This window comes from Carassius carassius, chromosome 41 (assembly GCF_963082965.1).
Source record: "Carassius carassius chromosome 41, fCarCar2.1, whole genome shotgun sequence".
Lineage (NCBI taxonomy): Eukaryota > Metazoa > Chordata > Actinopteri > Cypriniformes > Cyprinidae > Carassius > Carassius carassius.
Window position 1 is genome coordinate 15,780,861 of NC_081795.1, and position 12,977 is coordinate 15,793,837.

Genomic DNA, 12,977 nt, shown 5'->3' on the forward strand with positions numbered 1-12,977 from the left:
TGGCTTAAATTTGGTAAGTAGCCTAAGTTGAAAAAAAACTAGCTTTTACAACAGAGTTTATCTGTTTCTCTAGGTGAAGATCACTATCCATCTTTACCCCAAGGTTCGTTACCATAGACTTTACGTAGGGCGTCAGGGGTCCCAAGTCCAATTTGGAGGTGCTAGTAAAACTGCTAGGTCTGAAAATCATAATTTCAGTTTTACTTTCATTAAAATGTAAAACGTTTAAAACCATCCATGCTTTAATATCATAAAAACACTTTAACAGCCTTTTTATCGAATCCTCACCCTTACGTTTTATAGGCAGGTAGATTTGTAAATCATCTGCATACAGATGGAAACTAATGTGGAAACTAATGTGGACCCTGTCACAGTCTACACTTGTCATGAAGATTGTATCCCATTTGATATCCTGTGATTCTAGAGGGTGCTGGAGAGTGCCTAGTTCGTGGCTTCACTCTTGATGTACCAGCAGTTCAAGAATGAAGTTGAAAGAGGACTTCATGGACTGAGGATGTCAGTTGAGACAGGGCTACAAATGTGTTTAATTAAAAAGACTACCAACTCTGTTCTCCGAAAGCAAGTTCGTTTGCCCACTCTCTATGATTCGCACCTGCCTTGGTGTGTAGTAGCAGAGCTTTGCCCAGTTGGTAGTGTATGTATATACTTGGAAAATGCCATCAGGCCTCATTAGTCAAAGTGAACACGTCATGCAGGGAGACTCACTCCAATCTTCACCTGCGTGTCCATTTTTTGTGTGATATTTATCACAGTGCTCTATCACCTGCTGTCTTTCTTAACTCTTTTCTTTCCTGTGTGTCTGCAGTTCAAAATCGATGAGGAGTGGTGGACATGGATTGACTACGAACGCTCCCAGAAGCTCATTCAGGTATACGAGGAGAGCGGAGGCACCAAGAGCTTCTCAGCGATGGACTATATGGCCAAGACCCCCAGCTGGGCCATATTTGGGGCCCAAGAAAGGGGGTTTGACCCCTCGGACACACGCTTCCAGAGAAAGAATAAGAGCAAAGATATCTCAGGGTGTTGATGTTACATTTCCCATTCTACTTAAAGTCTTTAGAGTAATTTGTATTTTTAATTAATGGAATAAATGACCTGATTGACTGATTGACCCAAGATTAAAACTTATTTTTATTATTTTAGCCAAGGCTCAGTTTGCTCTGTAAGACTTGCCTTAGGGATGAAATTCAGGTTAACATATTCTTGCAGATAACTTTCTTTTCATGCTATTCTAATGAATGTTAGCTGCTGTTGGTATGGTCTCAGTAATAAAGAATTTAATTTCCAAGTCTTGTTCACTCTGAGCTCTGAATGTAATGGGAAAGTCGTGGCCTAGTGGTTAGAGAGTTTGACTCCTAACCCTAGGGTTGTGGGTTCGAATCTCGGGCCGGCAATACCACGACTGAGGTGCCCTTGAGCAAGGCACTGAATCCCCCCAACTGCTCCCTGAGCGCCGCAGCATTGGATGGGTTAAATGCAGAGCATGAATTCTGAGTATGGGTCACCATACTTGGCTGAACGTCACGTCACTTTCACTTAATAGCTCTGGTAAGAAGTGTCACGGTTCGTGAATGCACCGTCTCCAGCTGTAGTCATGTTATGTCATGTTGATTGGTTCATGTGGGTGTTGCCACTGCTCGCCTGATCAGCGGCAGGTGCATCTCATTCCAACCGCCTATTTAACGCCCTGTCTTTCGTCTCCTGTTTGTCAGATCGTTGTTTGAGGTCCATGTGTTGATGTCTGTTCGTGTTCCTGTGTTCCTGTCCTTGCCCTGTTTCCTGTTTTCGGTCTCCTTTGGAGCCACTCACGGATTATCACCACGGATCACCGATCTACCACCACCGTCATCGCTACCAACGCACTCAAATCACCTACCCACCTGTCTGTGCTGCCATCGTGGTTCCTGCGTCACTCACCAGCATTCATCCATCACAACTCCTGTCAATAAACTACCTTTACTTGCATCTGCCTCCTGTCCTCCATTGTTAGCGTCACAGAACGATCTGACCCACATGGAGGCAGCGAGTAATCAACCTTCCTCCCTCGAAGTTTTCCTCAGCGCCAGTGTTCGGAGGATGGACTCCCAGGAGCGGACTCTTAACGACACTGGTCGCGCGGTTCAGGCTTTAGTGACGCAGGTGTCCGAGCTCACCCAACAGTTCTAGCTATTATGAGCTCCCACTGCGCCACTCACACCGCCTGTTCCACCAGCACCATCGGAGGCCCCCTCCCAGCCGGAACCACGCCTCCCGATTCCGTAAGCGTACTCGGGTGAGCCCGACTATTGTAGAGCTTTCCTTAACCGTTGTGATATGCATTTTGCCCTCCAGCCTAGAACCTTCGCCAGTGAGAGGGCCAAGGTGGCCTTTGTTCTGACCCTGCTCTCTGGGAGGGCGGCATTGTGGGGAACAGCGGTGTGGGAGAACCAGGACCCATGCTGCGCCTCGTTCCAGGCGCTCTCCGCCGAGATGAGACGGGTCTTTGATCGGGCCGCCGCAGGACGGGAGGCGGCCAGGAGGCTGGCGGAGTTACGCCAGCACGAGAGATCCGTCACGGACTATTCCATCGAGTTCCGGACCCTGGCGGCGGAGTGCCATTGGAACGAGGAGGCGCAGTGGGACATGTTCCTGCATGGGCTGACTGACCGCGTCCAGAGGGAGATCTACGCCCTGGACCTTCCCCCGTCATTCAATGGACTTATTGAGCTGGCCCTTCGGGTCGATGCACGTCTAGCACGGATGGAGAGGAGGGGGCTACTCAACACCCCATCCAGGGGACTGGCAGACGTGCGGTTCAGCGGCGGGGACGTGGCCAGCCCCGTCTACGATCACGAGCCCATGCAGGTAGGGCGAGCTCGGCTTTCCCGGGAGGAGAAGGAGAGGCGGAGGTCCCTGGGCCTTTGCCTTTACTGCGGGGGAGCCAGACATCAAGCCCACGCCTGTCCGGTAAAAGGACAGGCCCGGTGGTACGTATGAGGCTACTATCGGGTGGGATCTCCGCCGAGAAGACCTCATCATCATCATCATCACCATCATCTTCTACGCTCCTCCCGGTATGGCTGCGGTGGTCAGCACAGACGCATCACTGTCAGGCACTACTGGATTCCGGGGCAGAAGGTAACTTCATAGACAGCACATTAGCCCACAAGCTCCACATTCCCCTCAGACCTCTTCCGCACCACATCATGGTTCACGCCCTCACTGGTCAGCAACTTCCCACCATATCATACATCACTGAAAACATTACACTCATCACCTCTGGCAATCACTCCGAGACCATCTCTTTTCACATCCTTGACTCTCCCCTGGCACCCATTGTCCTCGGACACCCTTGGCTCCTCCTCCACAACCCTAGCATTGACTGGCTCTCTAACTCCGTTTTGTCTTGGTGTAAAAGGTGTCATGAGTCTTGTCTAGTGTCTGCCTGTCCGTCTGTGTCTGTGTCTGTGTTGCAGGAGGAGGCGGTGGATTTGTCTAACGTGCCCGCTGAGTACCTCCATCTGAAGGAAGTGTTCAGTAAGTCTCGGGCTGCTTCTCTTCCTCCGCATCGTCCTTACGACTGTGCCATAGATTTACTATCAGGTAAGTCTCCGCCTAAGGGCAAACTCTATTCACTTTCTGTTCCAGAGAGGGAGGCTATGGAGAAATATATTTCTGATTCTCTAGCTTCTAAATTCATCCGCCCTTCCTCTTCTCCTGCGGGGGCGTTGTTCTTTTTTGTGGGAAAGAAGGACGGATCTCTGCGACCTTGTATTGATTACCAGGGACTGAACAACATCACGGTAAAGAATACTTATCCTTTGCCGTTGATGTCTTCGGCCTTCGAGAGGTTGCAGGGAGCATCAATTTTCACAAAATTGGACTTACGCAATGCGTATCATTTGGTTCGGATCAGGGAGGGGGATGAATGGAAGACCGCTTTTAACACCCCCAGAGGGCACTTTGAATACTTGGTTATGCCCTTTGGGCTCTCCAACTCCCCAGCGGTCTTCCAGGCACTCGTCAACGACGTGCTGCAAGATATGATTGATCAGTTCATTTATGTCTACCTGGACGACATATTGATTTTTTCTTCTTCTCTCCAGGAACATGTGCAGCACGTCCAACGAGTGCTTCAGAGGTTGCTAGAGAATGGGCTTTTTGTCAAGGCGGAGAAATGCGAATTTCATGCACAGTCAATTCCATTTTTGGGGTATATCGTGTCGACTGAGGGAATACGCATGGATCCCGAGAAGGTTAAGGCTGTGGTAGAATGGCCAAGCCCAGATTCCCGTAAGGCCCTACAGAGGTTTCTGGGGTTCGCTAACTTCTACCGGCGTTTTATTCGCAACTTCAGCCAACTAGCCGCACCTCTGACCGCCTTGACCTCCGCCAAGACTGCGTTCAGGTGGTCGGACACAGCTGAGGCTGTGTTTGCCAAACTGAAGAGCCGTTTCATTTCAGCCCCTATTCTGATTACCCCTACACGTCAGTTCGTGGTGGAGGTCGACGCATCAGAGGTGGGGGTAGGAGCGGTGTTATCTCAACGTTCTCCCTTAGACGACAAGGTCCACCCTTGCGCGTATTTTTCATATCGTTTATCTCCGGCAGAACGAAATTACGATATTGGTAACCGAGAATTGTTGGCAGTTAAGATGGCATTGGAGGAATGGCGACACTGGTTAGAGGGATCGGGGGTTCCTTTTATAGTATGGACTGACCACAAGAATTTAGAGTACATTAGCACCGCCAAGAGGTTGAACTCCAGGCAGGCTCGGTGGGCACTTTTTTTCGGAAGTTTTGACTTTACTATCTCGTACCGCCCGGGTTCCAAAAATATCAAACCCGATTCTTTGTCACGTATTTTTGACCATTCCGAACGCCCGTTCACTCCCGAGTGTATTTTTCCTGAGACATTAGTGGTCTCCACTCTCACATGGGAGATCGAATCGAAGGTCAGAACGGCCTTAGAAGGGGTAACGCCTCCGCCCGGGTGCCCACCGAACCGTTTATTTGTGCCGGAGGGATTAAGGTCCAACGTTATCCAGTGGGGACATTGCTCGAATGTAGCTTGCCATCCAGGGGTTAACTGTACTAGATTTTTAGTCAAGCAATTTTGGCAAGAATTCTGTAGACTACTGGGAGCGACTGTAAGTCTGTCCTCAGGGTTTCACCCCCAGAGCAATGGTCAAACCGAGAGAGCCAACCAAGATTTGGAAAGGGTGTTGCGATGTTTGGTCTCCAAGAATCCTTCCTCCTGGAGCCAACAATTGTCTATGGTGGAGTACGCCCACAATACCTTACCAGTATCAGCTACGGGCCTATCTCCTTTTGAGTGTAGTGTAGGTTACCAGCCACCTATTTTTCCCAGTATGGAATCCGAAGTTGCGGTCCCCTCCGCTCACGCCTTCGTCCAGAGGTGCCACCGCACTTGGACCAGAGCCCGTGAGACTCTACTCCAAGTGGGGGCGCGCACCAAGGCCAAGGCCGATCGCCACCGGTCTAGGCCTCCCGTATACGTCGTGGGTCAAAAGGAGTCGCTTTCAACCAAGAATATTCCTCTCCGGTCCGTATCTAATAAATTGGCTCCCAAATTTATTGGCCCGTTTACTGTCACCAAAATCATTAGTCCGGTGGCAGTCCGCCTTAAACTCCCTCCTACGTACAGGAGAATTCATCCCGCCTTTCATGTGTCCAAAATTAAGCCCGTATTTCATTCTCCCATTAATCCGCCTACCCCGGTCCCTCCCCCGCCGCGTCTCGTAGATGGGGAGACTACCTATTTGGTAAATCGTATTCTGGACTCTAGAAGGAGGGGACGCGGATTTCAGTACTTGGTGGACTGGGAGGGTTACGGTCCGGAGGAGAGAAGTTGGGTACCTGCCTTATCGCTCCCTTATCGATGATTACAATCGACAGGTAAGAGATTCTGGGGACGCCAGGAGGCGTCCTTAGGAGGAGGGGTACTGTCACGGTTCGTAAATGCACCGTCTCCAGCTGTAGTCATGTTATGTCATGTTGATTGGTTCATGTGGGTGTTGCCACTGATCGCCTGATCAGCGGCAGGTGCATCTCATTCCAACCGCCTATTTAACGCCCTGTCTTTCGTCTCCTGTTTGTCAGATCGTTGTTTGAGGTCCATGTGTTTATGTCTGTTCGTGCTCCTGTGTTCCTGTCCTTGCCCTGTTTCCTGTTTTCAGTTTCCTTTGGATTATCACAGCCACTCACGGATTATCACCACGGATCACCGATCTACCACCACCATCATCGCTACCAACGCACTCAAATCACCTACCCACCTGTCTGTGCTGCCATCGTGGTTCCTGCGTCACTCACCAGCATTCATCCATCACAACTCCTGTCAATAAACTACCTTTACTTGCATCTGCCTCCTGTCCTCCATTGTTAGCGTCACAAGAAGAGGACAGAACTGAAGAACAAGTGACTTGAATTTAAGGCGTACCACCTTGGGGCCTAAATTTGGAGCGCTCATAGGGAAAGAACTGCAAAAGAAAAAGTTATTGTAAGAGAAAGGAATGTGCTTGGTACTGAGTGAACTAGGTCACAGCTCTGAATGAAGATGAAATTTTTGGTCTTGAGTGACAGATGAGAGGCGTAATATTAAGACCAGACTCAGAGGTCTCTGCTTTCTGTCCCTCTGTTCAACGTAAAGAGTCAACTGGTAATGCTGCGTTTATCTGTAGTCAAATTGGGATATTTCTACTTTACTTGCAAATATATATGTTCACAATGACAGCTCTTGTCTATCTATTTTGACAAGTTAGCAAAAGTTGGTGTCCTCTGAGAGCACTTACAACTGAAAGTCCACCGGACTTAGATACACTTTTGATCCCAGCCTTTTTGAAGTGCCTTGTCTCCTAGTTGTTTAAACATAACAGAAACCGAGAGATGTGTAATGGTCTGTAACAAGTGACAGAAAATCTATTTCACACCGCTGTGAAAAGGTGCCGTGCTGATCTAGCCTAATGTGACACACTGTTTTCCTCATGCATTTTAGTCTGTTTAGGGAACTTACCAACCAAATACACTATTTCTGTGGTCCATGAGGGCATTTTATTCTGAATTTAAGTGGGTTACATCTGTGAAATCTGTTGATTTTTGCAACTGCATATATGAAACATTGTTTCATTAGAATGCTTTTTTCTTTTGACAAGTAGTAGTGCCATGGAAATGTGTGCATTTTTGACAATTCAGGTTCACAGAGTGAAGGACTGAAATGGACTGTCACCCCTTCTTAGTTAACAGTATATCAGGTAATTTCCTTAGAAGTGCTTTAAGTTATTTGTGGTTTAAAGGCTTACAATAGCATATTGTCTTCAGTTTTCATGCACCGTATGTGTGTAGTATGCATAGTGCATGTTGTTTTGTGGAAATTTTGATTTATTCAAGTACATGTTCTTTTTATGTGCCTAAACAAATCTTTAATTTCTCAACCTCCGTTACTAATGGATTTCACCATCATGAGTTCTCTCGGCTACACCACTCTAAACCTCAGTCCTCAGATTGGTTTCACAGAGCGAGAGATAAGAGACAAGCTGTACTGGAACAGCATGAGCCTCCAGTCTCATTACCTCTGTCTCAGCTTCTGTTTTAAGCTTCCAGTTTTACTGTCCTCTGAATGTTTTTAAGGGTCTGAAACCCAAGATCCTATGCTTAATGGGAGAAAATATTTATATGGATTTTTGTTACACAAGCAGGAGCAAAGAAAATGGCTTTAAGCTGTGTTTCGATGTGTTGTCATAAGTGGATGGAATGACAACTCAATTGACGGCTCCAAGGCACATGGAAGATCTAAGGCACAAATTCAAGGGCTTTTTGGCCCTTTCATCAAATTTCAATAGTTTGGCTTGTCATTGGAACTCGATTTCAAGTAAAAATGTTTCATAGGTTCTGCCACAACTTTGATTGTCTCACAGATGTGCACACTAAACGTCTTGCACTGCAAAATGGCAACAATCTGGTCCTTTTTGGTCCCAGAATATTCCAAAATTTAAAAGATAATAGGACGACAAGCTGTGTTTTTTATTTGTTTTAGTCAGTCTTTTTTTCTTGAATATGACATATTGTCTAATTGGCTCCTTATATAACTCTATAATAACACAACTATAACTTAAATAGTTAATTTGTCTGTGTCTCTACAGCATTTTAAATGTCTTGTTGCATTCCTGAATTTTTTACAAACATAATATTTCGTCCAACAGTATGTTTAATTATCTGATATATATATATATCAGATACACTCTGAACAAACTCTGAAAAAAACAGTCTACCATGGTTAAATACCATTGCCAACAGTTATTTCATCAACTAGGCAAGATGTCTTGTAGTGTGCACTAGTGATAGTTAATGGTTGGGTCTAGGGATTGGACTGTTTGACAGGTATGTTGTTCCATGACCAACAAAAGATGCTGATCCATGTCCTACTTGGAAGAATCCCGGCCATCACCACTGCTTTTCTACCTTTCTCTAAATCCAGCACTAACCCACTGCCTTAACAACTGAGGCAGGCAGGTGCCAATGGCAGTTCTGTTTTGTGGCTGAGAGGCACAAAGCTCTGGGCTTCTTGTCAAACAGACAGATTTCGTTGGAGCCAAACTGAGCTTTCCTCTGCCAAAAAGGAAGTTGCTTAAAATGACAGAAACAGCTCTCAAAGCTCTCACCTACTACAGATTCGCTCTGAGACGCCAGTGGAGACCCTAATAGAATATGCTTCTGTTTGCTTTCTTACAAAATATTAAATTAATCTTAAAACTTCCGCTGCTTTTAATTATCATTGTTTGCTTTCTGCAAGAGCAACATCAATACCGTGATAGGATAATCATCTCTACTAATTCCCTTATTAACTGATACGAGTCAATTACCTTAACGGCTGCAAGTTACAAAGTTTTGTCTGGCATATGGATGCTTCATTGCTGAAAGATTTGCATTTTAATTAAAAATCAGCTTAATATATTTATCACACAAATTAAATCAAATGTATCCCCCATATTGCATATTATACACTCGCCAGCCACTTTATTACACCTGTTCAATTGCTTTGTAACACAAATTGCTAAATAGCCAATCACATGCCAGCAACTCAATGCATTTAGGCATCTAGATGTGGTGAAGACGACTTGCTGAAGTTCAAACCGAGCATCAGAATGGGGAAGAAAGGGGTTTTAAGTGACTTTGAATGTGGAATGGTTGTTGGTGCTGGTCTGAGTATTTCAAAACCTGCTGATCTACTTGGATTTTCACGCACAGCCATCTCTAGGGATTACAGAGAATGGTCCGAAAAAGAGAAAATATCCTGTGAGCGGCAGTTGTGTGGACGAAAATGCCTTGTTGATGTCAGAGGACAGAGGAGAATGAGCAGATTGATTAGAGATGTTAGGCAACAGTAACTCATATAATCACTCGTTACAACCAAGGTATTCAGAATATCATCTCTGTATGAGCAACACATCGAACCCTGAAGCAGATGGGCTACAGCAGCAGAAGACCACACCGGGTGCTGCTCCTGTCAGCTAAGAACAGGAGACAGAGGCTACAATTCACACAGGCTCACCAAAATGAAACAATTGAAGATTGGAAAAACGTTGCCTGGTCTGATGAGTCTCAATTTCTGCTGCAACATTTAAATGGTAGGGTCAGAATTTGGCGTAAAGAACATGAAAGTATGGATCCATCCTGCCTTGTCTCAATGGTTCAGGCTGCTGGTGTAATGGTGTGGGGGATATTTTCTTGGCACACTTTTTTTTAAACGCCACAGCCTGTCTGAGTATTGTTGCTGACCAAGTCCATCCCTTTATACCCATCTTCTGATGGCTAATTCCATCAGGATAATGCACCATGTCACAAAGCTCAAGACAAGATCATCTCAGACTGGTTTCTTGAACATGACAGTGAGTTCACTTTACTCAAATGGCCTTCAGAGTCACCAGATCTCAATCCAATAGAGCAGCTTTGGGATGTGGTGAAACGGTAGATTTGCATCATGTATGTGCAGTCGACAATCTGCAGCAACTACGTGATGCTATCATGTCAATATTCACCAAAATCTCTGAGGAAAGTTTCCAACACATGTTAGTTGAAAAGGGGGTCCAACCTGGTACTAGCAAGGTGCACCTAATAAAGTGGCCAGTGAGTGTACATCTTAATACCCATAAACAAAATGCCAAGTGTGTACATGTCTGGGATCCATTACTGGCCGTAGGTTAATTGTATGGCAACCTCTGGTCTTCTTGCCATCACAGGGGTCCTGTGAAAGAGGGCTAAAAAATATATGTGAATGACTAAGGATATACACAACACACTGTAGGCACAAGGCCAGCTCACAGCGCTTAGTCATGAAATGGCATAAACTACAGCACAGTCTTAAAACTAAATATAAATTATGATGATACTACAGTTTGTTTTGTTCAGTAGTGTTTTGTTCTATTCAGTTGGCAATGCAGTTTTTATTTTATTCTTTTTTATTTTACTTTATTTTTTTATTACATCAGGGTAAATACATGAATATGATAATATCCAGAATTAGCCCCTCTCTCTCTGTTCACTGTAATTGCATGGATTGACCAAACTTCAGGATTTCTCCTTTTGTGCTCCACAGAAGAAAAAAAGTCAACTTAAATAATGACAAAGTTTTCATTTTTGGATGAACTGTTTCTTTAGGAATGTCTGAATATACTAGCATTTGAAAATGTATAGCTGCTCTTAGGGCAGAGAGGGACAGCTTGATGCCAGTTGACACAGTGTCACACCTAAATGTGTCCTCAAAACCTTTATTTTTAATAAAAAGGTATCTGTGTTGCTGTTGATATCAGTGATTATTGGCCTTGATTCTTCATAAAGAATGTAAAAGATACAGAATACAACATAGATGACATATCAAATGTTTAAACTGAGAAAATGTATAATTTTAAGGGGAAAATAAGTTGATTTTAAATTTCATGGCATCAACACATCTCAAAAAAGTTGGGACAAGGCCATGTTTATCACTGTGTGGCATCCCCTCTTCTTTTTATAACAGTCTGCAAACGTCTGGGGACTGAGGAGACAATTGCTCAAGTTTAGGAATAGGAATGTTGTCCCATTCTTGTCTAACACAGGCTTCTAGTTGCTCAACTGTCTTAGGTCTTCTTTGTCACATCTTCCTCTTCATGATGTGCCAAATGTTTTTTATGGGTGAAAGATCTGGACGGCAGGCTGGCCATTTCAGTACCCGGATCCTTCTTCTACGCAGCCATGATGTTGTAATTGATGCAGTATGTGGTCTGGCATTGTCATGATGGAAAATGCAAGGTCTTCCCTGAAAGAGACGACGTCTGGATGGGAGCATATGTTGTTCTAGAACTTGGATATACCTTTCAGCATTGATGGTGCCTTTCCAGATGTGTAAGCTGCCCATGACACACGCACTCATGCAGCCCCATACCATCAGAGATGCAGGCTTCTGAACTGAGCGCTGATAACAACTTGGGTTGTAATTGTCCTCTTTAGTCCAGATGACACGGCGTCACAGTTTTCCAAAAAGAACCACAGACCAGTTTTCCACTTTGCCACAGTCCATTTTAAATGAGCTTTGGCCCAGAGAAAACGCCTGCGCTTCTGGATCATGTTTAGATATTGCTTCTATTTTGACCTATAGAGTTTTAGCCGGCAACGGCGAATGGCACGGTGGATTGTGTTCACAGACAATGTTTTCTGGAAGTACTGTATTCCTGAGCCCATGTTGTGATTTCCATTACAGCAGCATACCTGTATGTGATGCAGTGCCATCTAAGGGCCCAAAGATCATGATCCAGTATGGTTTTCCGGCCTTGACCCTTACGCACAGAGATTGTTCCAGATTCACTGAATCTCTGGATGATAATATACTTTATTATCACACAGCTCTTTATAAAGGATATATATGTCCCAACTTTATCTACATACATACAATATACTCACATAAAGCAATGTTTACTATAATGAAAATCTCAATGGCATGATTGTTTATATTGTTGAAATATGTTAACTATATTTCAGTAAAGCTGCTTTGACACAATGTGTATTGTGAAAAATGCAATACAATTAAACTTTACTTGTTCTATAAAAAAAAGCAAGTCAGGTGAGTAAATAATCAAATTAAAATATATATTTATTATTATTATTGTGTAAAACAAGTTACAAGCACACTGCTTTTTTGGCTAGGTTTGGGCACTAGCTGGAGCACAGCAGGTTGCTCTGCTTAGGCTAATCAGAATAAATGAATCGCTTTTTCATTCCTTTCAAAGCATATCCACACACTCTGACACAGACTCACTCTGTGAAGCAAAATTGAGAAGAGCGTTAAACCGGTTAACCGTTTAGCTTCTCATCACTCTGCAGTTACTACATTTCCAGAGACAGGTAAAAAGCAAGTATGTTTGGAACGGCTAATGCTTCAGTAAATCTTCACCACCGGCTTGACAGGAGTAACATCCTTATTTCATAACCGGAGTCATTTTTCAGCTCCAATAAACTCTACCTTTAGTTGCAGTTTCCCGAATCAGCAGTGTAATATGACAGGTAATCCAGTATTTTAAATATTCTCTCAGTTTATGATTACGATATCTTTAAAGTTTAAGCTGTACTTTGGAGAAAGTCCATTTTAAAGTGTCATCAATATCAGCCGGGTGGTTCCTTTCAGGTTTAACTTTGAGGTCAGCTTATCCTGTGCTCCTCTAGTGACTGATGTCTAGAGAAAAATCCCAGCATGCTCCACGAAGTGTGCGTGTGAGTCACTGTTTCAGCCCCTGTGTGTGTGAATCAGCTGGTGGAAGAATTAAGAGGACACTCAGGCCGAGAAATGAGGAGGATTTTAATTATCACATCATTTTATCACTGTGTGTGTCGTGTGCATGAGAGAGAGTGAATTGGTTTCTGTTGCATTGTGTTAGATATGAGGCCCAATGTGATGGGTCACAACATGCTCAAGATGTTCACTGTGA

The 12,977-nt window shown here is 44.6% G+C and overlaps 1 pseudogene; it reads left to right on the plus strand.

Annotated features, from left to right (window-relative positions):
* Window positions 1-1,450, plus strand: part of LOC132123108 (S-adenosyl-L-methionine-dependent tRNA 4-demethylwyosine synthase TYW1-like) — a 68,044-nt pseudogene extending 66,594 nt beyond the window's left edge.
* The last annotated feature ends 11,527 nt before the right edge of the window (window positions 1,451-12,977 follow it).